This window comes from Stegodyphus dumicola, chromosome X1, assembly GCF_044657685.1.
Source record: "Stegodyphus dumicola isolate Sdum_Otavi_A_Nest chromosome X1, ASM4465768v1".
NCBI lineage: Eukaryota > Metazoa > Arthropoda > Arachnida > Araneae > Eresidae > Stegodyphus > Stegodyphus dumicola.
This window is the reverse complement of record NC_140780.1, coordinates 108649404-108662403: the sequence shown is the minus strand read 5'-3', so window position 1 is coordinate 108662403 and position 13000 is coordinate 108649404.

Genomic DNA, 13000 nt, shown 5'->3' with positions numbered 1-13000 from the left:
CGAAGGCATCCCTCCCGTTAGGCAGATAGCCCTCGAGGCTTTGCCATAATCACACACACTCACACACACCATAATTAAATACGCCAGAACACCACCAACTATATCTCGAAGGCTTTGATCTGCATGGCTAATGATTTCCTGAGTTAATTTCATGCATTACCATATGTATTGATCCCTGTTTATCACTAAAAAACTCTTCGAACTCTCCCATGACGTCTAAAAGATTTCCCTTTCTTTTGCCTATATCAGCGATTCTCAGCCGGTGGTAGGCAACAGAAAAATAGGTGCCACGCAAAAAATAAAGTATTTTTAACTATTAAATTCAAAATTAGATACCCCAGAACCCTGTTTAAGTTTTTTCTCTAACACTCGTAATTTTACGCGATCTAAGCTTTATTCAAGATCAAAAGCCGCTCATAGGCTTTAGCAAAAAAATCCGTTTTTATTTTCACAAATATTCTTTTACCTACAGACATAACAAAATTTTTATCATAAATGATGTGTTCAAAAGAAGCAATAGAAATAGATGCTCTGTTTAATAGGAAATAAAAATAGTTACTGTAAAACGATAATAGTATCTCTTTAATTATTTTAGAGTTGATCGATTTATTAGCATGTCTACACTTTATTCGCACAATTTCCGGGCTCATATTGCTCTACTTTCAATTACAATAATTTTTGACGTTGATTTGCTGTCTCCAACAGCAGGTATTTTGTAGTCTTGTTGCTTTGTATTCCTCACTTTTCTACGTGGTTTGAGAATATCGTCGTTTGTTTTTGAAAAACTCGTAATATATTGTGCATTTAAATATTTGTGAAAAAATAATAAAACAAACCTAGATTCTCAAAATTGACAAATGGCTAGGATTTATTAGGCGAAAAAGTGATGATTCACAGTTGATGAATCCGGGACAATCTACTAGAATTAAGAAAATTCAAAAGTAAAGAAAAATTGTTTGTAGAAAATATAATGAAAGTTATTTATCACTTGGGTTTATTTGGAATGGAGATGAAATGGATTCTCAATTTCAGTGTGTTGTTTGCGGTGAACTAGTATCCGAAAAAGAATGAAACCATCGCTTCTTAAAAGACATCTTGATTCTAAGCATGCCAATTTAAAGGATAAATCTGAAGAATATTTTAAGAGGAAATTATCGGAGTTCCAAAACAGTAAACAAGGAATGAAAGGTTTTATTACTTCAAGTGAAAAAACTTTGAAAGCTAGTTATCCAGTAAGCCAAAGAATTGCCAAGACCACACTATTGAAGAAAACCTTATATTACCAGAGGCTAAAGATATCGTTTTAACATTATTCAACAAAAAAGTGGCTAATAAACTTAGTAACATTCCGTTATCAAATGATACAGCAAGTCAACGAATTCATGAAATGGCAAATTCTATAAAAGACACTTGTTCCAAAATAAATAAATAAATAAATAAATAAATAAAATAAAACACAGTGAGTATTTCGCATTGTAATGGGATGAAAGTACTGATATACCCAACTTTGTTCAATCATTAGTTTACATACGTTTAGAAGAAGATAAATGAATTGCCAAAGGGTGCTTATTTTGTGAATCTCTTCATGATAGAGCAACTGCAAATGAAATTTTCAAAGTAATTGACAGTTTTTGTCTGAGAGTGGTATTTCCTTGGAATAAATGCATTGCTGCATGCTTGTAGGTATATGTTTTAGCGTGTAGGGTTTCTGACATTTTATTTCTCAGCTGAACGTCGAGGTGTAAGGATCTTAAGTTTTACTAACGTTTATTTTATTTTAAATCTTTACTATTACTTCTTATTTTCTACTTCCGGCCAGAATTAAAAGCGTTAAATTATTTATGTAAAATTTGTCTGGCGAACGCCAAGTACTTAAGTTGTGGCTTTTTGCCAAGCGAGAGAGAGGAAGGAGTTAGTCGAAGCAGGCCGCTTACCTTAGAAGTTTTACTCAGTTGCTGGTTGCCTTCCAGGCCAGAGGTTTAATCCTCTTGATAATTTTAAACGTATTGTAGTGTTAACAGTTCTCTGTACTACATACGGCTTCCTGTTAATATAAGGCCAATCTTCCACGTTTATTATTTCAGTCAAGTTAGAGTTTAGTTATATTTTTATATTCTTACGTTTAGACCACAAGTAGTGGGTCTTTGTATTCCGAAGTACGGAAATTATTGTAAAGAGAGAAAAATAAAGGGTTTTGTATACCCTTCTTGTGTATCCTGTCTACTTCCCACAGTTATTGAACATAGCTTTAGTAAGCTCTCTGTTCCGAGTCAAGTTCTTGCATGTTCCCAAAGAAAGTAAGACGGAACATTGAACCTGATAGTGGCGCCCAACGAAGAAGAATAACCATGGCCGAGTTTCAAGAAGAACCTGTGCTGCCTGCAGAAGCGGCTCAGAATCCAGAAATGCCAGTTGCCGCCCTGGAAGGATTTGGTTACATCGTCCAGACCACGCGCGCTTCGATGAAACCAGAAGCAATATTTAATGGAAACTCACCGGTAACCAGTTTTTTGGAAAAATTGGATGACCACTTCATGCTCTACCCCGTGCACGAATTTCAAAAAGTTACCTTAGCTACCAGCGCTTTGAGGGGCCAAGCGCTTAATTGGTTCAAATGTATAGGCAGAAGTCTCTTGGGTCAAGCAGGAAGTCCCACCTATACTTACGAAAATTTCAAGACTGCCCTACTAAAAGCCTTCCCTGTTGTAAGGGATCGTGCGAAATTAGAAACGGAACTTTTCAGTATATATCAGCAAAGAATCGAAAATCTCTCAAGCTTTATTTTAAGAAAAATTCACGTCTTCAAACTCTTGTATGGAAACCGTCCGGATCCTGAGATAATTCAAGTGATTTTGCCGAGGTTACTGCCCCAAGTGCAAGACTTTATTGAATTAAGAAATTCGATTACACTGGAAAAGTTATTTGAGCTAGCAATCCAGTTTGAAAGCAGAAGAACGGCGGACATTGAAAGAATACGCCAATATCAACAGCGAAACCAATTTGGTGCGCCAAGACTACAGCAAACTCAAGCACACGGCTACGGAAGCAAAGCGAATCAGTGGGCAAGGAAACCCGAGCATTCAAAAACAGCCGGCGAACGTCGACAGTTCAATAGCAATCCAGGAAAAAAGTCTCAAGGCCAGTGGAAAAAGAAGGAAAGCACGGAAATGAAAAATAATTTAAACTAAAACGGATTTCTGCTGACGGGAGGGTGCGGAAATCCGAAGGCCACGAAAAGCCCTCTTCCTTCAAGTTAAATACAGTAATGGTGAAAAATTTGACTCTTCCGAAGATTGAAGTGTTGGTGAATAATATCCCAGCCACCGCACTCCTGGACACAGGCGCGCAGTGTTCCTGTGTGGCAGAAGATTTTTTTAGGAAGTATTTTCGTAAATATCGTATATATAATTCGGATAATACGACAGTGTTAGCTGCGCAAGGAGAAAGATGTAAGTGTATAGGTAAATTACCGCTGTATGTCCGTATCAAGGACGAACAAGTAAAGGTTATGTTTTTCATAGTAAAGAATCTGCAAGCACATATTATCTTAGGAATAGATTTTCTTTCAGAGGCACAAGCAACGCTAGATTTTAATGAAGCGTCCCTTAAGCTGACAATGAAACCAGTTCGAGAAGAAAAGGCTGAACCGCCGATGTTAAACCTTGACCACCTGCCTAATGAAGAGCAACGAAGAATCCGACAAGTGGTAAGTGAATTTACTTCGTTATTTAGTGATATTCCAGGATTTACTCAGGTTACTAACCATAGTATTGACACCGGAGATTCAATGCCAGTTCGCCACAAAGCATACCGGTATGATAAGAATAAGGAAAAAATTATAGAATGGCATAATATCATCGATATGCTACGTAAAAAGATCATAACGCCCATCTCAAGTAGTTATGCTAGCCCGGTGGTTTTATGTAAGAAAAATAATGACTATCCATTGACACATCCAAAAAGGTGGAGATTCGCAATTGACTACCGTAAATTAAACTCCATAACTAAATATCCGGTATATCCGTTACCTATTATTGAAGAAATTCTAAGGAACATAACATCCACCAAATATATGACGACTTTAGATAGATATAACGACTGGTTATTTTCAAATAGGGGTTAGGCCTGAGGATGTGCCTAAGACTGCTTTTATAACCAAGTCTGGCACTTATGCATTTCTGCGTATGCCGTTCGGCCTTTCAGGGGCACCGGCAACATTTCAGCGATGTATGGATATTGTGTTAAGGCCTGTTCTTGAAAAGTCCACATTTATCTATTTAGACGATATCATTATTACTAGTGATAATCTCGACCAACATATACAGGATTTAAGACAGGTGTTTTCTTTATTAAATGAAGGGGCCCACCAGCGGCCGAGCGGTAAAGTCGCTGAACACTGGTAGTTCGGTCCGAGGTTCGAATCCCGCTAACGGGCTGGCTGCATGGGCGTTTTCGTGGTTTTCCCCATGTGTAACGTGTATACGAGCCAGTTTCCCTTAGAAAGTCCTCCACGAAGGCATCCCTCCTCTTAGGCAGATAGCCCTCGAGGCTTTGCCATAATCACACACACACACACACACACTTTATTAAATGAGGCCGGTCTAAAAGTAAATGTCGAAAAGTGCAAATTTGCAGCCCCTGAATTAAAATATTTAGGTTACAAAATATCTCAGAAAGGAATCGAGACAGACGAATCAAAAATAATCGCTGTACAAAAGTATCCGACTCCAAACACGGCGAAGAAGCTCTCTTCTTTTCTAGGACTTTGTTCATATTATAGGTCCTTTATAAAAGATTTTGCAGCTATTGCTGAACCATTGTTAAAATTAAAAAGGAAAAAGGCAAGATTCTCGTGGACGGCCGAAGCCAATAGTGCTTTCGAAAAATTAAAACAAGCATTAACGCAAGCCCCTGTGTTGAAATTTCCTGAAAAGGATAAGAATTTAGAAATTTCAGCGGATGCTTCGGATTATGCGGTAGGAGCGGTACTTTCGCAAAATCAGAAGCCCGTGGCATTTTTTAGCCGAACTTTAAATCAAACACAAAGAAACTATTCCGCGACCGAGAGAGAGGCACTTGCAGTTCTGTTAGCAGTGCAAAAGCTCCGAGTCTATTTTGGAAAGGCGTCAATAACAGTGTACTCTGATCATGCGGCGGTAACTAGATTGTACTCAGGGAAAAACTTATCCCCAAGGTTAATAAGATGGGCACTCAAGCTACAGGAATATAATCTGGTAATCAAGCATACCCCCGGAAAGGAAAATATCGTAGCAGATGCCCTATCCAGAATTAAAATAGATGAAGAAGGTAATACTGTAAAGGTGGCAATGCTCACAGCATGTACAATAAATTCCCGAGAAACTGTAATAACCGAAATGGGTAAGGATCCTGAGTTTGGAAGCATTTATGAGTATTTAAAGGATCCTGAAAATTTTAGCCACCAAGATATTGTGGCGATAAGAAATAGGGCGGCCCATTACGAACTAATAGATGGTCTATTATTTTATACAAAAACTACGAATTCCAACAACGAATTTCGACCTGTTATCCCAGCTAGTCTTAGATTAAATATCCTGCAGGAGCTTCATGACAGCCCTTTAGCTGCTCATGCTGGTATTCGAAAAACTATCCAACGCTTACGCGAGGCAGTCTATTTTCCTGAACTGCAAAAGTTAACAAGGGCGTATGTCCAGTCCTGCCCAACATGTCAAGCAGTTAATTATATTAATTTCCGCCCGGCCGGGTTTCTAAATAGTATTATATCCGAATTTCCAAGTGAAATAATTGGCATGGATTTATTGGGCCCTTTCCCAAAAAGTCAGTTAAATAAAAGTCGCTATCTCCTTGTTATGGTTGATCATTTTAGTAAGTGGACCGAAATTGTTCCCTTAAAACGAGCCTCCACGAAATTAGTTACTGATTCTATTTTAAATAAATATATTTTAAAATACGGGGCGCCCCTAAAAGTTATATCGGATAATGGTCCTCAATTTGTAAGTAATGTATTTGAAGACATGTGCCAAAAACTGGGCATACGTCATTTAAAAATGGTCCCGTATCGGCCGCAATCAAATATAGCGGAACGGGTCAATAGAAATATAGTGAAAATTATCCGTAGTTATGTTAAAAATTTTCATAAAAGCTGGGATAACTATGTCAATGAATTTGCTTTCGCCCTTAAGACCGCAAAACATGATACAACGGGCAAAACTCCTGCTGAGTTATTTTTAGGCAGAAAGATTATAACGCCGTTAGATAAATTATTTTATGTGCAACAAAGAGCCCCAGAATTTAAAATGGGTGATATAGAAAAACTAATTAAAGAAGCAAAAAAGAATACTGAAGTAGCACAGAGAAAACAAAAGCTGTATTATGACTTGAAACGACGGGGAGTAACTTATAAAGTAGGGGATGAAGTATTAAAAATTAAGCATTCACTTTCTTCAGCAGCAGAAGATAAAACTGCCAAATTTTTTCCACGATTTGAAGGACCATATGTCATAGAAAAAATAACTCACGCTGTAGTAGTGTTAAAAGCCAGGAATGGTGAAACCTGCTCCGCAAATATTGATCAAATCAAACCCTACTATGATCGTAATAAAATGCAAATATTTACAGATCTTTTGCAGGATCCGGCACGGCAGACACGGCAGGCACAAGCTCCAGAGGTGGAACAACGACAAGTACAAGGGCAAGCCATTAAGAGGCAGGAGCAAGTGAAAAGAAAGTTTCCCCGCGGGAAAATTGAAGGTAACAAGAAAAAGAAGCCATTCCACCGTCCAGAAAAGAGAGCTCACGAACACCCCCAGAATGAAGAAGGGAGAAGGACGACGTATGCAAAGAGAGCCAGGAGAAATGACGGCAACTATAACCCGGCTCTAAAACGGAAGATCTACTCATCCGACAGGACTCTCCGCAGCAAATGTCGCCGAACTGCGGAAGGGCCACCAGCGGCGGAGGAAAAGTTACAAGGAAAATTTGAACGGCCAGCAACGAGGTCCAAGCAGGAACGCGAAAGAAGTTTCCCGGTTCCGCCAAGACCAGCTGCCATCAAACGGCCAAGACCACAGGCAGAGGCGAAAAAGAAGATATTCAAGGGTGACCGAACTGGAGAAAAAAGAAAGCTTCTAGAGGAAGGCACTGAAGGGCGAGCCCGCACACGAAGGAGGATAAATCAAACGAGAATCTACGCTACCTTCCAGGACTGGGCTCAGAAAAGAATGTCCGAATATCACAAAGATAAGTAAAATTTTATGTTACTTTGCAAACTTAAGTTAATCTTTCATTCTTACTGCAAGTGGAGATTTCAAGAAGTTTTACCTCATGTGAGGTCTACCTTTATCGCCAAAAAGGCGAGAAATGAGTTGTTACCGATTTTGGTATTATGTTTTTCAATTACTCGCGCGTAAAACTAAAGTTGATGTATAATAGGAATATGTAAAGACTTAAATATTGTAAAAGTTATTGTATAAATTTTATTTAAAACATTCTGGCAAGAAAGAAGTTTTAGTCTGAAAGACTTTTTGAAATGTAGTATTTCAATGTAGAAAGAATTGGCACTTGCTTTGAAAAGAATAGAAGTTAACAATGTACTACTAATGTATGTTTTAAAATGCGTAAAATTAAGGGCATGTTAATATGTTCTTATATACAATGTGAACTGTTATTTTAAATGTTAAGAAATACCGTGATATGGTAAAAGTGAAAGTAATGTTAAAAATTTTTTTCGTGTGACTGTAAAAAGACCAAATCATGGTGAATATGTGTTAAAGGTTGAATGAATGTAGTTAGGCTCTCTGACGCTACACTTCAGAGTTAGCCACTTTCAGAATAGTACCTCAGGGTTTAGAGTTGAAGTTAGGGTGTGTTACGAGGTCTTGGTATGTTGAATTTTTAACACGTTAGTGTTTTGATTGTAGGAGGAAGTGTTGAACACGTATACATAAACACATTCGTGTTTGGTGTTCTTTTACAACACATGTCAGAGAGCACGGGGAGAGATAATTAAAATAGTCATGAATGAAATAAGAATGTTAAGAGAAATATAAATATGCATGTTACTTGCCATTTGATTATGTAACATTTCATTAAACTAGTTTTCCTTCCAGATCTCTGGAAGGAACCAGATTTGAATAAAAGCTCCTGTTTAGATGCAGTACAGATGAAAAATTGCGTGTCCTTGGAGCTGCTATTGTAAAAACAAATTTCTTTTTTTTTTAATTTCTAGTTTCTAGTGAGAAATGTTTGTAAAAGATTGGCCTCGCGTTAGATTCTAGAGCTAAAAGTTTTCAACAAGGTCGTTTTAGACCTCAGTTTCAAACTAATTAACTCTGGCGGGAAGTATGTAAGGATCTTAAGTTTTACTAACGTTTATTTTATTTTAAATCTTTACTATCACTTCTTATTTTCTACTTCCGGCCAGAATTAAAAGCGTTAAATTTTTTATGTAAAATTTGTCTGGCGAACGCCAAGTACTTAAGTTGTGGCATTTTGCCAAGCGAGAGAGAGGAAGGAGTTAGTCGAAGCAGGCCGCTTACCTTAGAAGTTTTACTCAGTTGCTGGTTGCCTTCCAGGCCAGAGGTTTAATCCTTTTGATAATTTTAAACGTATTGTAGTGTTAACAGTTCTCTGTACTACATACGGATTCCTGTTAATATAAGGCCAATCTTCCACGTTTATTATTTCAAAGTCAAGTTAGAGTTTAGTTATATTTTTATATTCTTACGTTTAGACCACAAGTAGTGGGTCTTTGTATTCCGTAAGAGAAAAATAAAGGGTTTTGTATACCCTTCTTGTGTATCCTGTCTACTTCCCACAGTTATTGAACATAGCTTTAGTAAGCTCTCTGTTCCGAGTCAGGTCCTTGCATGTTCCCAAAGAAAGTAAGACGAAACACTGAACCTGATAGAGGAAGCTAGTGAACTGTTTAGCTACTTATCGCTGAGTTGAAATAACTAAAGATGTAGACTCAGGAATGGTTAAACTACCCTTTATTTCACTCAAATAAGAATAACAGTTGGCTCCTTTCTCGGGCTTACAACAGTCTCCACTCGGGCTTACGTTCAGAATAAGAAATAAAAACGAAACAATAACTAAGAGAGACTTAGCCAAAGCTAAACACCAGTATCTAACGTAGTTGGCCTTGAATTTAATCTAGCCGGCGAATATCAAAAGGCACGTAATATACGGCCGAGCGTAACAGCTTCAAGAGAGACTTAGCCCGAAGGAAAACACGCGCTACTCAGGATTCCTAGCTCTCTTCCAAGAAGTTGAACCTTCCTTAAATACTTCTTCTAACTCATTTGCGTTCAACTCGATTCTAAAAACTCATTCTGGGAGGGAGTTGTAAGTGGAAACAAGAATTGATAGGAAAGGCTATCTAAATTAAAATAACTATTACAAAATTTAAATATACCTTACGAGCTCTATCCATGATTTCAAATTATTTACATGCGTTTTCGAGTCTTCATGCGTTCCTAATATCTCATCAATTTTTTTTCCAGTTTCTACAACTCTCATTTAAAAACGAACTTAATTTCAAATTGCCAAACAGTCTGAAACAAAAACAGAACACAGATTCCTTTTCACGCTGAATATACCAACCAGTCTCTTGACACTTGTTCTCCATTTTTTAAATTTGTTTTTAAAATCATTGAGTGAACTTGAAATTTTAAAAGTGCAAGTACAACAAACAATACTAACTTACCTCAATAAAACACTTTTCTCATCCACTGCATTGTAAATGTTACCTAAACTGTATTACTACCACAATCCAAACGGATCCGACGGACGTTATTTCATAATTAAGGCATCGTTTTAAATCTGATTCTCTTTTATTACAGTGTAAAGAAAATTTGTTAAATATTGTCAGAGGCGAGGGCACACTTCTCACTTCGCTTTGAGCGGTAGGATATACATATACCTATTACCCATAACTTAGCTTATCTGTTCTTGTCTGCTGTGCATTTCAAAATATAGGAATGGCCATATGCCTGTCATCGGAATATATTTCTTGATTTGTTTTCAGTTCAGTTGGTTTTGCCGCCCTTAAATTTTGCCATCGTAGGCAGTTGCCTACCTTGCTTACCGCCTAGGGTCGGCCCTGCAGTAGCTAATCCATCATCGATTAGTGTCCACACGTTTAATTTTAGTGTATTTTTTCTGATATATTCCTTGCCAGTTTAATTTATAATACATTGTTCAAACAAGAAGAACCTTGAAATTTCATACTCAAATGTGAGATCTCATTTGGATAAGAGAAATTGCTAAGAAATTCTTTTGACTATCATTGTTGATAAAATTACATTTTCCTCTTCTATGTAACCATAGCTATTCAAATATATATTCAGAAAGTAAATAATAATTGCTGAAGGTGTTTTGAATCCATACAAATCCAGTTCTGATTAATTATGTCTCTTTACGTTATGCTTTTCAAGAATTTATTCTTCAATCTTTTTCATTCTGCTTCCTATCAATAGATGGCGCTAGTCTTCATTTTCCTATTATTTAACTGCAGCATTTTCGAATTTCTCTGTTTTGTTTACTTTTTTCTTCGTTTCGCTCCAGCAGCACAAAAAGAAAATTGTAATCATCCTTAGACTCCATTAAAGTTACGCAAGATACGTTAATTATTCTTTTTATTCCGCTACTTTTAACAGTTCTGCGAATTCTTTTCTCTGCATTATGATCCAATTCATATACTGTATCCGCAAATCATGGACATTTCCAATAAATACTTCGGCATTTATTCTATAACTGAATAATAAATAGCAAGCAAAACGGCAGTTACAAATATTATATTTAGGGCTTTCTATTTACTGAATATTTTGGGAAGACACATTTTTAGAAAATTCTGAAAGAGAATAATAGATTTTTATTAAAAGATGCAAAATTAGGCAGGATGTAAAATAAAGGTTATATAATTTATGATAAATAAGCTACATTCAAAAATTACTTATTTAATGAATTTCAGTAAATGTCAAAATGATTGGAGAAACTAATAACGCTTTAAAATTAATAAAGTTATTATTAAATATTTTATAACTGGTAATATTTACGGTATTATTTATAAATCAATAGTAAAGGATGGAAAGTAAAAAAAAAGGAGGTGGCGTATAAGATTTGATTCATAGATTTATGAGTGAAACAAAGGCTATACTGTGAAATGAATGTAATAAAATTGTTAATGTAGTGTATCTTTTTACATTACAGTTTTTAATGTTAACTGTTATTGTACATTTATTACTATTATCTATACATATCATTTATTGATATAATAGTAATTGTATTGCGTAATACATAAAACTGCTGTTATTGCTGTTATTAATTATAAAATATGGTGTTATTTTTAATGTTATTGAGTTTCGCAGGGTAATTCAAATAACACGATAAAATATAAAAACCTATAATTAAAAACTGCAAAAGGTAATTAAACCAAATTAACTTTCAGCAATTAGGAAATAAAAAAATTTAATTTATAGGGTTTTCAAAATATTTACTTTCTGCAGTTACGGTGGTATAGTCGTGGATTATGGTTAGGCCTTTTAGTGAATCAGAATGTATACCTTTAATGACGAATATTACTTTAATCACTCATCTGAATATGGATCATTCTTGTTAAATATGTGGTTAATATAACCCCATATGAAATAATCACTGATGTCTAGGCTGAATGATTTAAAGCCATTTGATACCACATTCTCAGGTATGTTTTTGCGTCTAATACAATTCTTATTTTACCAACTGTTGTTGCGACCCATAAAGTAGAATCTTCAGTTCTATTGAGTTGAATTCCGTTATGCATGAATCAATATCGACGAGTTATTTTGTAACTGTGAAGGTTAGGAACAAATCCCCTTTTCAACATCTGTTAATAATTCTCCAACGACAATGTTTTTTGTTTGTTTGTTTTGTTTGTGAATTAATATTAATTGCTCATCAGGAGCTATGCAATACGATTCTGGGGATTCAAATTAGCTACAATGCTGAGATGGGGTTTCTCAGTTGACCATTGCGATTAATTGTTGTTATTCCATGTTGATTGTTAAATTTAAATCAGTATGCTTGACATTAAATCACTGGATAAGACTCTGAAATGTATATTAGAAGATAATTTATTTTAGGCTTTTAAATTTTTAACGGAATAGTAAGGTGCATCATTTTTTATTTTAACTAATATACTTTTGAACGGGACAGGGGTAAAATTATTTTAGTCATTTAGGAAGTTTTTATGCAATTCCTCTCTCATTTTAAGATTCGAATTTTAGTTAGGATCCATAAAGTAAGAAAAATAAATCTTCGGACCATAAGGGGACATAACTGCGACTATCTAGGTGAAATGCACTTGGATTTGTTTCTAGTTCTGGTATTACACTGCAAGTCTGTTGTCAATCAAATCCCATTCTGAAGTCTAGCAAATCTCCCTTTTTCTTTAAAATATCTGGTGTCGGTGCTGTACAAAATAAGAGGGGGTTTGTAAAGAGAGGAATGGGCTTTAATGAATCAAGTAGTTTAAGTGATGATTATCTGTTTCTTAAAAGTTACTTTCGTAGAATTTTCTAGAGGAAATTACTCCCTATTCCCTTTGTATATGAAAACCTTCGATCTCTCACATGAAGCAAGCTCATGCCGTTCGGAATCCATCAGTGGGAGGGACTACTAGTGTAACGATCTCTCACTAATTCGAAATAATATGAAATTTACGTTAATTCGAACAAAGCTGAAGCCCCCAAAATCTCAAGAAGTAATGTTAATAAATTTAGTAAATGCCAACTGCTTGTCTTAAAACTTTGGGTAAATCGAAAAAAGTATGATCTTCCTATCTTTTCTTCTATACCTGTATGCATGCGATTGCTTACAGCATGATTATCCTCTAATTTTTGCCCTTAACCATCCCTGCTTAGTATATGTTCTAGTGAGATTCTGAATTTTGTCCACTCCAGTTCTTGTGCCTGTCACATTCAGTTTAAGCAACTGCAAGAAAGCCACAATTTTCGCTAGA